The sequence below is a fragment of the Phaseolus vulgaris genome, chromosome 3 (assembly GCF_051622355.1).
Source record: "Phaseolus vulgaris cultivar YP4 chromosome 3, ASM5162235v1, whole genome shotgun sequence".
Lineage (NCBI taxonomy): Eukaryota > Viridiplantae > Streptophyta > Magnoliopsida > Fabales > Fabaceae > Phaseolus > Phaseolus vulgaris.
Genome location: NC_143500.1, coordinates 35,904,627 through 35,922,352, shown reverse-complemented (window position 1 = coordinate 35,922,352; position 17,726 = coordinate 35,904,627).

Genomic DNA, 17,726 nt, shown 5'->3' with positions numbered 1-17,726 from the left:
TTTTCTTTCCCTTTTTATTGTACTATACATAAATATAAGACTGCATTTTTTTTTTTTTAAATATATCCGAGTCAGTTAATAAAAGTAGTAACAAATATTTCTAAACATAATAATAAACACACGTTTAAGTTCTTAATCCAAGCCCCAATAGTTTGCCTTCTCAATTTATTCTTCTATTACAAATCAGAATATACAATTTAATGAGTAAGATTATTTTTATTTTTTAATCTCTCTTTCCAATAAGATCACATTTTTTTAATATACATTTCACATATTACTCAACTAGACACAAAATTTCCTTTTTTGACCAATTATAAACTACCCTCATATCACTCAACTAGACACAAAATTTCTTTTTTTGACCAATTATAAACTACCCTCATATTACTCAGCTAGACACAAAATTTCCTTTTTTGACCAATTATAAACTACCCTCATATTACTCAACTAGACACAAAATTTCCTTTTTTATCAATTATAAACTATCCTCATATTATAGTTTATGTGTATACTTTTTTAGCCATCCTTCCGTATTAATCTACTCTATTTTCTTTTGTACTCTTTTGTACTGATAAAAAAAATCTACTTTTTGTTTTTTATCTATAAGTTGAATTTGAGTGATATTTAAAAATAATTTTTCAATAATTAAAAACAATATTATATCACAATTTAAATTATTTAATATACAACATATTTTTTATGTACCGAAGATATTTATTTCTTAAATTTTTATTACAATATAAATTATGTTAAATTATTTATTTATTAATTATCAAATATATTTATATGGAAAATATTTATCATGTGTGATTCATAATTATAAATAAAATTTTAAGGATGCTCATTGTATCAGTTACGATGATTCAATCCAACCTAATTATATTATACTGAATTTCATTTATTATTGAGTAAAATTTGATCCAACTCAAACTAATTCACTCCTATAGATGTTGAGTAGAGTGATATGTTTATTATGCTCTCCAACCTAATTATATGATGTTAAATTTTATTTTAAATTGAGTCAAATTTGAAACAACTCAAACTACTCACTCTTATACATGTTGAGTTGACTAATATGTTTATTATTTGTAACCTCATACCCAATATGAGAGGAGACGTATATTATAAACCATGTTATGTTTTTTTTTTATGAATTAGTTTAGAGAAACTTATTATCACATGATTTATTGACTTATTTTATTAATTTATAAAGATGATATTGTTTTTTAATTAGGTTGATATTTAAAAATTATATTTTAAAAAAAAGTTTCAAAATTTTGACTTAATTAACTTAATATAATTCAACTGCCTCAAGAATAAATTGAACTGAGCTGAATTTAACGTAAAAAATACAGAAATTCAACCCGATATTTTTAATAGATTAATTGATAACAGATTTGTAAAAATTATAGCCAACCCAACCCGCAAGTATCCTATAAAATTTGTCATTTATATATGTGTCTACTGTTACCAATATAACAATAATTTCAACAATCAATTTTAGTGATTTCAGTATTTAATTCAATCACCCATTTAAAATTGAATTTAATAGAAAATTTAAATTATTTTTATAAGAAATCATTTAATTCACCATTTTAAAAATATTATAGGTTTAAATACATAAAAAATATTTTAAGTTCTTAGTAAAAATTTAAATAAGTACCTACAAAATTCAATTTTTAATTCAAAACCCTTGTTATTAAGTGTTTATTAAAATATTTAAAAAAACATGTTAAATCATATTACGAGTAACTACAGGATACACACCATGTAATGAAAAATATATAGTTTGTTATAGTTAAAACATAAGTTGAGATATCAAATAATAAATCTATAAATATTTTTAAAATAAATTAAATACTTAATATAATATCAAATAAATATATATTTTTAAGACTTAAACTAAAACTTGATAATTTATTAGATAGCTAATTTGAAAAAAAAAATGTTCAGTATAGAAATAAAACTGGTCATACCTAAAATTTATTTTAAGTCAAATTTAAATAATAAAAAATATTAAATTAGATTCAGGAGAATAAGATTCATTTGCACGAATGCTATATGGGAATTAATTTAATAATTTATATTTTAATTTACATTTATCCTAATTTAAATAATATTTTATATAATTAATTTCTTGGATTTCCATCCAATAAAGTATTTCTCAATTTGATATATAGTATTTTGTAATATATGTCATTAAGCATAAAATAAAATGAGTACACATAATTTATAATTTTGATGTAATTATATCGTGTAAAAATATTGACTGAAGTAGGCACCAAAATATTTTGATATATAATGTTTTGTAATATATTTTGGTGCTTTTTTAGTATCTGTCTCATTCAGATATTTATGTATTTGTCCCTATCATTATTCTTTTACATGATCTTAATATATTAAAATTATAAATTATGTTTACTCATTTTTATATTAATGCTTTTAATTTTTTTTTCTACTTAAGTATTTTAAAAAAGTTATAAAAAACTTATGCTATTATTTTAAAAATACAACTTTTTTCCATTTTAAATTTCTTAAAACACCATTATGTCACTACAAACAAACAAAATTTAACGGTGATTATATATAACGTTTTTTGTGGTTTTAATCTAAGTACATTATTCGGGGTTATTTTTTTGGAACATCCAACATCGTTAACATGATTATTGGCGGTAAGTAATCCTGAAAAGATCAATTATTTTCTGACGGTTTTGTAAACTCCCGTCACTTTCAAAGGTTTTTTTAACTCTTATTATTTTCAAGGATTTCTAAATCATTGTTACTTTTAAGCATTTTTCAAACTTCCGTTAATTTTAGGGGTTTTCTAAACTCTTGTTACTTAGGGTGTGTTTGGATTGAATAGGAGATTTGAGAGAGTGATATTGAAGAGATTTGAGAGAAAAGTGAGGTTGTTTGGATTAAGGTATGTTATAGTAAATTTATGAAGAAAGTTAATTGAAGTTTGTGAATGTTGCATAGTTGTGTTAAAGTTTGTGAGTGGTTTGATAGATATAATAAATTTAAAATAAATATAAATAATTTAACATAAAAACTTTAAAAATTATAATTATAATTAAAATAAATTAAAAATTAATCAATAATAATAAAAATACATATTAATAATTAAATTTTAAATTACATTTTATTTATTATTTTAATTATTCATTTTATTATAATATAAAAATATATATTAAGCATTATACTTATATTTATATTAAAATATACTTTTTATATATAATTAAATTTTTAAAAAAAAACCCACTTTCTTTACAAATCTCTTCAAATCAATAAAGAAAATTTGAAGGAATCAAAATGCATTGTTTTTCATAATTTCATCTTATTTTTGTCTCTTTTTTCAACTTTCCTTTCATTGGCACCTTTGTTCGCTTTTCTTTGTTTTTCTCATCCTAGATACAAACAGATCCTTAGGATTTTCAAAAACCCCATTATTTCCATGGGTTTTACAAACCTCTATTACTTTCATTTTTTGTGTTTTTTGTTAAATGAGTTATATTTTTTTAATGCAGATAAACAAGAGACGAATTGGGGAGATTCAAAACACGGAAACCCCGAAATGCACTATAGTTTTTAGAACAAAAATATACCACAATCTGAAACGAAAATACACCATCCAATACAAGAAAAAAAATTACAAAAATTATTTAACTCAAAAATAAATTTAATTGATAGAGTTTTTTCTTATCTCAACATAATCTTATCCTTCCAAAACCTCAATCGATACTATAATTATAGCAGCCAAAAATTAAGTCAACAACTAACTAAAAAACTTAGCAACTTGTCTTGATATTCTCTTTGAGAAATCTCCCACAAGGTTTTCCTCAATCCTCATAAAATAATGGAGATCCAAACTTAACAAAAATCTTTCACACCTTAACAACATATATCATTCAACGTTCAGATCATAAAAAATTATATACCTACCTGTACTTAGACATATAATTTTGATCATATAAATAAATTATTAAAATAATTAATTAATAAACACTTAATGAATAAAATATAATAACTCGTCTATTATTTATTATGTCTAATATAATATAAATAATAATAAATTTGCACAAGAATAATTGAATATCATTATTCACATATAACTTAAAAAAATTGTTTTAGACGTATATATATAGTTACATCTCTATTATAAAGAATAACATCTAAGCATCACTTTTACTGTTATTTTACACTATATTTTCATTTTGTTTTACTTATTTAAGCCATGGATCTTTATTTGGGTGTGTTTGGATTGGGGAGAGGATGTGTGAGGATTTGAGGGAATGAATGTGTGAAGATGTGAGAAGAAAGTGTCAAGAAAGTGAGATTGTTTTGGATTGGAGTATGTTAGAGTAGACGTTTGAGGGAAGTTTATGAGAGTTTGTGAGTGATGAAATGAATGTGAGATTGGGTACGACAAATTTTTCTTACTTCTCATTTCTCTAATAAGGATGATATACTTTCTTTTATTAAGAGTGATGGTAGTCCTTTGGTTAAATTGATTAAACTTGCGGTGATAACCTTTTCTATATGGATGATATGGCGTATGAGGAATTGTGCTAGATTTCAGGATAAGATTGGGGTTTCTAAGGCTATTTCGATAATTAAAGATTTAACTTGTCTAGTGGGAAATTCGTCTAAAGCTTCAATGAAGAATGATATGTTGGACTTCAACGTGATTAAGTTTTTCGGTATTAAGACTCGTAGTGGTAAAGTTCTTCGTCCTCTTCCTATTAGATGGGAATTTCCTTCACCAGGCTGGGTCAAAATTAATACTGATGGGGCTGCTAGGGGGTATCCTGGTCTTGCTACTTGTGGAGGTATTTTTCGTGAGAGTATGGGAGAATTTATTGGTGCTTTTTCAGCGTTTCTTGAAGTTCAAACTGCTTTGGTTGCTGAGTTTTATGGAGTTATACATGCTATGGAGGAAGCTCAAAAAATGGGACTTACTAATGTCTGGCTTGAATGTGATTCTGCCTTGGTTTGTGCTGCGTTTACTGTTAGGACTAATGTTCCGTGGATGCTTCAGAATCCATGGAATACTTGTCTTAATTTTTGTGGGACAATCAGGTTTAGGGTAACTCATATTTTTTGTGAAGGGAATGCGTGTGCTGATAAGTTGGCTAATTTAGGATTTATTCATAGAGAATCTTTTCATTGGTATAATAGACTCCCAGCTAGTCTGTTCTTAGAATTCTTTATGAATAGGTATAATCTACCTATGTATCGTTTGTGTTAACATATGGGTTTTGGTCTAGTCCCCCCATATTTTTGTATTTTCTTTCTTTTTTCTTTTTTTTAATAATATTTTTTCATGTGATGGCAGATGATTGTTGTTACTTGAGGTGTCAGCTTAGCTGAGATGTCAAGTTGCATAGTGATGCCTAACACGAAAACTTTATAAAAAAAATGAATGTGAGAGAATTTTAAATTATTTTTAAGGTGTAAAATGTTAGTTTACAAATTTATCCTTGCCTATTAAAAAAATTTAATAATTAAATGGGTTATTTTTGTTTAAAAATAAACAACTTTCACCGTAGATTTAAAAAATAAATATGTATTAAATGTAAATAGGTATAATTTAAAATTTATAATTAAAAAAATATGTATTCAATAAATTAAATAAAAATAGAACTTTAAGTAATTTATTAAAATGTTAAACATGTACTATAAAATTGACAAATAAATCAGATCTTATATAAATAAAAAAATTATTTTTTATTAAAAACCATGTAATAATGAAAAATAAAAAATACTACAACAACAAAAATATAATATAATTAACAATAGAAAATAATTTCATAACAAATTATTATCAAATAAATTATAACTCACAGACATAATAATTATACACACAAAAATATATTAATATAATCACAACAACAAATTAAATAAAAAAGAACATCAAGTAATATTTTAAAATATTAAATATGTACTATACAAATTAGAAAATAAATCACAACTTATATAAAGAAATAAAAAATTCTATTTTTTTATATTAAAAAACTTTACAATAATAGAAAATAAAAAATACTATAAACAGTAGAATAAAAATAAATGAGGATAAATTTGAAAATAACATATGCTGACTTAGTTTTTCATCAACATCTCTTCATTTTGCAAGGAAAATATTTAATATTCACAGGTGTATTTTCTCCTTCTCATCCTCACAAAACCCTGAATTCAAATGACATACTCTTATTTCTTTGCTCGTAAACAATACATCAACGAAAACAAATAGACCTTAATTTTTATTCCTATTTCAATCAAAATCCTCGGTTAATTAAACTCAAGTGTTCAACGTCAATAAATTTAACTTTTCCAATTTTATGATGACCAAAACTTCCTCTAAATATTTGGTTTAAACAAGAAAAATATTAAATTTAATCATTTTTAAGATATTATAATATTAAATTAATCAATTTGAATAAAGGCTAAAAACTAGACTATTTCAGTAGATTAATTTTAAAAAATAGTAAAAACTTTATGCACACTGGATGTACCAATATACATATATAAACTAGAAAAGAAGGAGAGCAAACACGTGTAATAATAATCCAATCTAAGAGGATAACCACAGAGATGACAAATTATGTACATAGTGTGATGACTTGGAGCAAGATGAAAGCAAGCATGTGACTTCTTTAGCCACTTGAACTTTATCAAATAATAATAAAAAGTGTTATGAACCACTTAATTAAAAAAGTTATCTATAATATGCTTTCATACAATAATTTTTTATCTCCATGTTTTCAAACACCAAATTGCACTATTGACCACTTATAAAGTAACTTTTATATTGTCGAACAAATATCTACCCACTTCTTATTGTTGGTTGGTCTTTTCCATATTAAAGAATGAAAAGTCAGGTATGCTATTATTTTACGTTATATTTTTCGATTTAATATTTTACTAATTAATTAACGAAGTCAACTTCTCAAGGAAATAATTACTAAAATTACTGTAAGGCAAGTACAGTTCAGTAATGGTTTTTATTTAATACTTTCTCAATATTTTATTGAGTAAAAAATGACAGGAAAGAATGCAAGATAAATGAGCTACGCAATTAAAAAAAATCATGAGAATTTAAAAGCAGGAATAATGTTATTAAATTTATTTTGTTTTCTTTTGTATTATTTTCCACTAACTGGCACCTTGAAGTCGCAATCACGATTACACAGTTGATATAATTTGATAACTACAGCTAGTGATCTGAAATTTGAACTAAATTACCCGTCGTCTTCATGCTTTATTACTCAGATCGCATTAATCAATAAACTTGAAAACCATTCTATGAAGGATAAATCAGCTGTCTTTCATGATTTCTTTCAAAGGATTTTCAAATCCAACCACAACTTCTTATTGGGTAAGTCTTTTCATAATTAAGTAAATTATTAAATATGGAGTACATTTAAGGGTGAGAGTTTGGAGAGACAGAGAGAAAAATGAGATATTTTTAATTTTTAAATCAACATATATTCATCCTTTAATTTCTTAACTGTAAAAAAAATAAATTAGAGTATATTTAATCAAAGATGAAAATTTTATTAAAGAAAAAACTACACTCTTGTATGTAATTAATGTTAATTTGAAGAAACTAAAAATAAACATTTAAACATTACTATATTTTAAGATTTTTTTTAAGTAATATAAAGATTTTTAATGTTTAAAAATTACACAAGATATACAAACACAATAAAAAAATATTATTAAATCAATGATTTTTAAATTTTGATTGTAACTAAAATTTGTTGATAAAAATATTTATTTTTCATAAATTTAAATAATTTGACACTTAACACTTTATATTATTTATCAAAAACATATATAATATTTTTATGGGATATGCAAAATCGACTCCGTGTGGTATAATTGAGCTGAAATATTTTATCAAACGTGGGGTTCAAATTTTGTGAAAGAAAAAAAATGATTAAAAATAGAGTCTTCACCTTTTTAAAATAAATATAAAAGAGGTTGACTAATATTTTTAAACTTTTAAAAAATTGGGATATATAATTTGTTGTTTATCAATGATGACAGATTAGACTTTGACTACGAAAAAAAATTAGACAATCATTTAGAAATTTTTTATTTTTAATAAAAAATAATATAAAAAATTTAGATTAATTAATAAGCTTAAAGAAAGAATAATATATAAAAATTTATGTTGATTCATATCAATAACACCAAGTACAGTTCTTAAACTTATCAAATTTTATTATCAGCTTATAAACACTATCATAAATTTATAAAATTCCATGTCGGCCATGTACATAATAATTTGAGCACCATTTTTAAATGCCTTTCTAACTTTTGCACACTAGGATTATGAAATTTCCAAGAAACATCGGTCATATTGATTTTGTCAATTATCACTTAGCTAATAAACATGAGATATTGAAACTTCAAAAGTGATATATTTTGTTCAGATAAAAAAGGAAATTTAAATAAAAAATAAAAAATATAAAAAAAAATAATTTGTTGTCGACAAGTTATACATATGATGACCTATTTAATTGTTGAAGAGTATAATTGTAATAAAATATGAATATTTTATTATTAAGCATAAATTTATAAATATAAAAAGTTAATTATACAAATTTTATTTTAAAAAAATTATTATCGTTTAAAAACATTTTTTTCTCTATTTTGCTTCTATATTTATGAAAGATTAGTTTATCTTTTTGTACACATTAAGGATCTTGGTGAATAATAGAACAAGTTTGTCCGAACATAATTTGTTTTAGAGAAAGTTTTCCTTTATAGTTTTTCTTGTATTGGTTTTGGAAGTTTTGCATATATAGAAACTAGGAGTATTGCATGTGGTCTCTCTAAGGAAAATATCTTTTTTTAGTCCACGATCATAAAAGTATGTCTAGATCATTGATTTTTGTGTACCTTTCTAGCTTTCCTATTAACATAGTAAAGTTAAAGGCGTAAACTTGATTTAACACTAAAAAAAATCATTAAATAACAATTAAATTTAGAAAAAAAAATAATTAGTCATTATATATAGACTAAATTAAATACTATTTTAGAGACTAAATATTATTAATATCTAAGGTAGTTTATATTATTAATAAAAATTTATAAAATAGTTTCTAAATTGGTATCTAACCATTAGCTACCAAAGTTTTATTTACTTACTACTTTATATTATAAATTAGTCTTTATTAGTCTTTTAGAGACTAATTTATAATCTAAAAGATTAGTATCTAATTTAGATATCAATTTTGAAATCATTTTATAATTTTTTATTAATAATAGAAATCATTTTAGATACCAATAATTCTTTTTAGTTTATAGAATGGTCTCTAATTTAGTCAAATAGTAACTAATTATTTTATTTTCTAAAACTAGTTTCTATTTAATGATTTTCTTGTAATGTAAGCAAGTTAAAGGTAAAGGAAAATATTTATGTTTTGATAGTATCGTAGATGATTTGGATGTGAAAGTGATTTGGTCACACTAACTTTGATTTCTATGCAGCATTTATATTTTTGTTTGAAAATATGCAAATGTTTTAAAAGAGAGTAGAATGTTATTTGACTTTTTAGTTTGTAGAGATTTTTCTAGAGTACTTTAGAGTCAATACCATTCTTCAAATATTGAGATGGTGAATACACTTGTGCATGTTAAGTTATGAAGATTATTAAACTCGATTTTTAATATGAACTTTTTATGAGAATAATTATTTTCTTATAGTAATGAATTTAATGAGAGTGCAAGTTATATTTAAGCAAGTTAAAGTCATGTTGTCCTTTTGAATTGTTTAAAAGTTCGGAAATTATTATATTATTTTTTCTTGAGGTTTGAAAACATGTTGATCCAATTGCATGAAGTTGATTTATTGTATTTTTCCTCAAGAGATAATTTTTTTTTCGAGCGAAAATATAGTAAAGAATCAACATTTGTTGTCGGATCCATTTTTATTCATGTGAAAGTTTTTTCACTCAAGAGAAAATGTAGTAGAAAATCTTGTCGGTCTATTTCCGCTAAAGTTTATCTTTTGCTCAAGCAAAAATAGAGTATAAATTCAACCTTGCTCTTAGCTAGATTTTCTCTCAAGCGAAACAATGTCCAGCTTAAGCTAAAAAATAACTTTTTTTTGTTTGTCGCTTTAATTGATTTTAATGTGAATGTTAATTATATATGTAAATGGAATATTGATTATATATATTTATGTAATTAGTTTTATATAAGGAATTGTAAACATAGTTATTTCTAATGAGGGAATACTATGTTAAGATGTTTAGGTTGTCTATTAAATTTGGAATTCTGTGTGAGATATATCGATTCTACTAATATTGGAATCACATTAGGGATGACAATGCGGGTTGGTCTGCGCCGCATAGGCCCGCCCCACATTTGACCCATAAAATGTGGGTCGGATTGGCCTGTCCCGCTTAAAATATGTGAGATGATTTTACTAGCTCGTCCTGCATACGGGTTGGTTTACGGGCCTGTGGGTTAGCCCGCATAAGAAATATTTTTTAAAATTAATAAAAAAGATTTTTTTAAATAAATTTTTTTAATTATTTTTTATTTATTTAGATGCATTAGGTAAATGGTCTTACAATATTATTTTCACAACAACACATGTGTAATAAGATGTGAATAAAAATTTTGAAATGTGAAATATAAGGCTGCGTGAAGAAAATATGGGGGTGCAAAAAAATTTTCTAGATTTTTAAGTTATGCGGGTCATGCGGACCAGCCCGCTTGCCCCGCACGGGCTATGGGTTATACGAGATGAGCCTAAGCGGGCTAGCAAGTTGGAATATGCAGTCCGCCCCGCGTTTTTTTAAGTGGGTCGTGGGATAACCCATATGGTCCACCCCGCTTTGTCATCCCTAACTCACATAAAGAAAAATATTAAGTGTTGATAATCAAATGAGATTCTTATGACCTAGTTTGTAGTGTTAAAAGGAATTGCGTCTAGTAGGTCATAAGAATCTACCACTACAAGAAAATCATGAAATAGAAACCAATTTTTGACCAAAATAATTAGTTGCAATAGTAATTGGTAGTTAAAATCTTGGTTGCTAATTAGATACCAATTTAGAAACTATTTAACAATAATAGAAACTAATTTAGAAACCAATTTTTTTTTATTTTCTAAAATGGTCTCTAATTTAGTTACTATTGCAACTAATTATTTTGGTCTCTAAAAATGGGTTTCTATTTCATGATTTTCTTGTAGTGTACCCTGTCACATGAATAAATTGTGTTCATATTATGTAGTTTTATTATGGTGACAACTTACTGAAAATAATATGACATGTATAGATCTCTGAGTCGAATTCAACACATGCGTCTTTTAGAAGTAGAGTTAAGTGTTTGTGATATTGATGTCTATGCCGATTTGTGACATGAGAGGATTGAAAGTTAGACATTGAATATGATATATACTTAATGAATTTATGGAATGTCTATACTTAAAAATATATATATGGATGTGATTTGAATCACTCATATAAATTATAAAATTTTAAATATATAATTTAATTTTTTTTAGCAAAGATTTAATTAAATTAAATTGGGGACACTTCAGGGGTGTCCCAACCCTTATACAAAAACTAAAAAATTGTACAGCTATTTTAACTCCCAGACTTAACAATACAAGCCTAGGCTTCCTGAAAGAGAACAAACTCTTCAAGAATCAATGCTAACTCCCCTCAAACATATGCCCTCAAATCACCCTTCAAGATGAATATAGTTGCCCAACATTGCATAAAATGCACGCCTTCTTCCTATGCCATCCAACTTTAAATTCTCATGAAAAAAGGATATTTTATACCCCAATTATGAAGCTTTGATGCAGATTTCAAGGCTCACTACTCAAAGCAAAAAGCTGCTTAAGAAGTCTGTCACTGGGCTATATCACCACACTCAAAACTGCACACACAAAAATCAACAACCTATTATAAGCATCTTAAATTGGCTACTACAAAGCACACTGAAAGTAGAACGCTTCTAGTAGTCCAAACCCTCCTCAGGAATCAACATTTTGCCACATATACGAATAACCTTTGTGATTCTACATCAGTAACAAAATTATTGTTCTTTGAACTTCTACTTAAATCTGCATCCAGTTTTATCTGCATAAACAATTCCACAAACATCCCACTAATTGAAGGCACTCTTTTACGCTGGATGCAAAAGTCTTTCAACCTCCTTCCACGATCATTGTTCACTTCGAGCTTCTTTTACAGGATAGATTCCCTACTCCCCACAATCTTAACCTGCACCAAGAAAGCAATCTTCCCCACCAATCAAACTAATTCAAAGAGACAAAACAACCTATACCCTTGACCTTGAGTAACTGATGCCAATTTATTGCAACATCCAACCTTACTTACAGCATGTATAGAAGATTGTAATGACTCTTTTAAATTACTTTCATTAGATTATGAAAAAAATGCTTACATACTTATGCACTTACCTTGTTACCATACTAACACAGGTTATAGGTGACAAAATCCAATCAGAAAAGGAGAATATAATTTTCTTCTCTTTATGTTTCATCCATACCCATGATTGTACTTGTGCCATAGTAAAAATTTCCTCTGCATCTACCTTTGCTTGGTTAAAGATGACCCTGTTTATGTGCTTCCATATACTCCATACTACTGAGACCCAAATACTTTTTCATAACCTATTACCTTCCTGATTAAAGCAGATGCAAGAAAATTGTTCGAAATGATAATTCAACTCATTATGGTTCACCGAACTAATTCTCATCCAGCTAAAACACATATTCCACACTTTACTTGGTTCCCTACATAAAAGGAGGATATGTGTCGTTGGCTCCTCTTCCCTTCCGCATAAAACACATAAAGTATCCCCTAATGTCACTCCCCTTTTATGCAGGTTATGCTTTGTTGCTATCCTATTCAAGAGAGCCCTCCACACATAGAATAGGGCTGAGGGCATAACCTTCAGATTCCAAAGAGACCCGAACACTGATACCCCCCCCCCCCCCCCCGCCTGTGATTTACTAACTTATTGTAAGCAGATTTTACTGAGAAAAATGTATGATGGAGGGTCGTTCCATAACCTTGAATCCTTTTTACCTTGTTGTAATGTCACCTGTGATATTATAGACATGAAATCCTCTACCATAGTCTTTTCCCATTCGAACCATTCTCTTCTCCAACTTAAATTCCACTCTCACCCATCTACATTCCAACTACCACAACTTCCAATAGGCTTGTCTTTCAACTCAGAGTTATTGTACAATCTTTTGTATCTTCCTTTGAGTTGACCATTAGCTAACCATTCGTCTTCCCAAAATTTGATCTTCTCCCCTGATCCTACTTCCCAAGTCATATTCTGATTGAACCAATTGTCACCTTGGTCAAAGAGATTTACTTTGAGTAAATCATTCCACCATCTAGATGTATACCTATTTCTTTTCGGTGCAATTGAATTCAACAGCCCCCTCGCTCCATACTTTGATTCTAAGACCTCCTTCCAAAGTCCTCTCTCTGTAGAACACCATCTCCATAACCATTTTGCCAAGAGTGTCTTATTAAACAAATCAATACGCTTGATACCTAGACCTCCTTCCTCTTTCGCTTTACAGATATTCTCCCAACTAGTCCAAGCAATTTTCTTCCCATCCGTTCCCCACCCCCACAAGAACTTTCTCTGTAATTTTGTTATCTCCTTGCACACTCCGATTGGTGCTTTAAAAAAGGATAGAAAAAATAGTGGTATGGCGTTGATAACAGATTTTATAAGGCAGACTCTTCCTGCAAATGACAAATTCCTTCCCTTCCATACAAAAAGTTTCTTTCTTATCTTTGATAGTAAAGGCTCCTAGAAGGAACACCTAGATGGGTTGCCACCTATAGGTAAGCCTAAGTATGTGAAGGGGATATCCATTAGACTGCAGTGGAGTATATCCGAATACATTTTCACCTCATACCTATCTACTCCAATTGCGCCAATCTTGCTCTTGTAAAAGTTTACTTTTAGGCCCGAGCTTAATTCAAAACATCCTAAAATAGCCTCAATGCACTTGATGTTCTGCATATTAGGTTCACATACAAAAAGGGTGTCATCCGCAAATTGTAGTAAATTCACCTCCACCTTCTTATCCCCTACTTTAATACCCGATAGCAGGTTTTTTCTTGTCGCTTGATTTACTAACCCAGCTAAACCTTGTGCGACAATCAAAAACAAAAATGGTGTCATCGGATCCCCCTGCCTAAGGCCTCTAGTTGGTTTAAATTCTTTTGTCGGGCTACCATTTACCAACACTGAGACTGTAGCTGATTCCAGGCATGCTTTGATCCACTGAATCCATTTCCCACAAAACCATAATCTTCCCATCATATAAAATAAGAACTCCCAACTTCCCGAATCATACTCCCAGTTTATATATATATATATATATATATATATATATATATATATTTTATTTTATTTTTATTATTATTTTTTTATTTTTTAAAACACTGACTCACCATATTTTATGTGTTTGTGCTATTATTATTATTATTTTTTTAGATTGTAATGACCGTGAAGTATGTGATATAATAGGAAAATTTCAACATAAATTAACTGAGAAGAAAGATATATATGTATATGATTTCTATTTTTTTTAACTTAATATATATATATATATATATATATAATATTAAGAAGGAAAGTTTATTTTTAAAAAAAACTTAAATATTATGTACATAATTATTTATTTCTTTATTTATATATTAATTATTATTATTACTGTAACGGTTAGTGAAATGTTATAATATACCATTTCCAAGATTTACAGTGCCCCAAGTTGTGGACAAACAAAAACTTTGTTAGGGGAATAAGACTAAATCCAACCGCATTCAAAGGCATGACATATCCTAATTTAAATATTAACTTATTAATTTCATTGTATCAAGAGATAGGTTACGGACTAAACAAATTAATCCAATCAAATTTTAAAAATGGCTTAAGATCAGATATAACTTAGTACAATTAATCATTTGCTCACTTATAATTTTCGTCAACTTTAGATGATCCAAATTATAATCATAAAACCTATGTGGACTGTAATAAGAAAAAATGAGGTTGTGAGATATTGTATTTTTTAATCTCTATAAAGAAGTGTGGCAAATAAATTAGTGTTGAACAGAATCCTTGTATATATGACTGGAATTATTAAGAAGATATTGTGTTACATATTCAACTACCAACAGACGTTGTCTGAAAATTATGAAAGTGATGTTTATACTATTTTCTAACAAATATATTCATAAAGAGAGGATTATTCTAATGGAGATTTCTGATTATTAAAGTAAGAACTTATATTTATTTGGGCTTGGAGAGATTTCACAATCAATTCAATTACTGGCTCGCTTCATTTTGTCTACTCAATGACTTTAATGAAATTATTTATTACGATATTCTATGTTATTGAACCTTGTATTACTAAAATTGAAGAAAAAAAATATTAAAAATAATCAAATTGGAATTGATTTTTATTTGGAGTAGAAGAGAACTTCCGAAACCATTGACATTGCAGCAGCATAAGGTGTCCGTGATTCGCGGTGGCCGCCGTGAGGGAGTCGCTCACTGTTTAAAGAACAATACTTTGAATTGTCTTTTCCCACACAAGCCGATTATAGTTGTGTGCTCCTTTTTCTAAAAATAAGCAATACTAAATATTTTGGATTAAATAAGTATAAGTTTTTTTTTTTTTAATAAATTTTTTTATGTTAGGCATCAATATGATTCTTGACATCTGAGTCACCTCAAATAACAAACATTCATTTATTATGACATAAAAAAATATTATTAAAAAAATACAAAAATATGAGAAGAATAGACCAAAACTCATATGTTAACAAAAATTATACATAGGTAGACTATACCTATTAATAAAGATTTTTAAGAAGATACTAGATGAAAACCTATTATACCAATGAAAAACCAACTTATTAACACACACATTCCCTTCACGAAAAATATGAGTAACACTAAACTTTATTTTTCCACAGTAATTAAGACAAATATTATATCGAATACGAAACATCCTAGTAAACATAGCACAAACCAAGATAGAGTCACATTTCAGTCAGACATTAAGTATAAAGTTTCAATTTTTATTTTGACAATTTAATATTTTTAAATTTCAAATTTAATAAGTTAAATATTGTGATTTGCATTTTTTTTATATTAATTTTATTGTTTATGTATTAATTAATTTGACACATGTTTAATACAAAGTTTTAAAAAATAAAATGAATTAAATAGTTATGTTACATATACAAATAATATACATAATTATATAATTAAAACTATTGTTATAATAACAAATAAGTTGAAAGACAAAAATTTCAAAATAAATAAAAAAACGTAATATTATAAATAAAATATAAATAATTTTTTTTCAAAGACTTAAACCTAAACTTGGTAATTTATTTATTTAATTTGAAAATCATCATGTATACTAAAAAATATAATATATTGGGACCTGAAACTTATTTAACTTATAATTGCTTTATATTGGTAAAATTTATAATAAAAAACACTTTAAATATATAATTATATTTTAGATTAAATCAATTATTTGAATCAATAAACATTATTTTATCTTAAATGACTTTTGGGTTTTTAATATTTATTGATTTTTATTTGGATATCTAATAAAAAAAATTCAAGTTGAGTATCTAATAAAATAATAAATTTGATATAAGTTTCTAATTGGTTTTATTATCCACATATTTTTTATGTTTGGAACATGTGTTACATTATCTAGAATATTAATTCATGATATGTATTTAATTATGTTACGTGTATTCAGAAGATACATCAAGATAGGATGAAAAAGATATAGATTATTATGATAAAAAAAAAAACAAGTTGATGGACCAAAAGAGAAGAAAAAAATATTTTAAAATCACTTAAAATTTCAAGGACAAAATTATATATATATATATATATATATATTCAAGGAATTAAGTTAGCAATTATAATTTAGTGAGTATTTAGTAAAAAAGTTAGTTATATTAGAGATGTAAAACTTACTTAAATTTATTATTTTTAATTATTAGTATGTTTAAAATATTAAATTTAATTCAAAGTAGAGATAAAAATGTAATTTGTAAAAGATAAACTATTAAAAATTAAATATATGAATAATAAATAAATAAAGTTAAAATAATTATTTTTTTTCTTACTAATTTCAAGTGTAAAATTATTCTTCAGAAAAAGGAGATAATATTGAGAATGACTAATTATATAATGTAATAAAGAAAGAATAAAAAGACATGAAGTGATTTTATTTTTTTAAAATATCAAAGAATATCATTTTAAACTGTTAGGTGATAAGAGTAATTAAGTACAACACACTTAAGTACCACCAAGACCAACAAATAATTCAACATGATAAATTTTGATGAAACACAAAGACATACAATTTTTTTATACTAGTTTGATTATTTTCAAATTTACATTCAATCCAGATAATTTTAGCTAAACCTTTTACTAACAATTTAAATTATTTTATTATAATAACTCCTAAATAATAAGAACCAAAAATACAAATAAGTCTTCAAAACATTTACAAAGATAATGAAAACATTCAACTATACAATAAACAAATGTTCGTGCAAAGTTAACAATATATATTACAAAAGAAAAAAAAATAAAGATTTATAATTGAAAGACCAATAGCATGATCAATCCTTTTGATAAATCTTAATCAATATTTT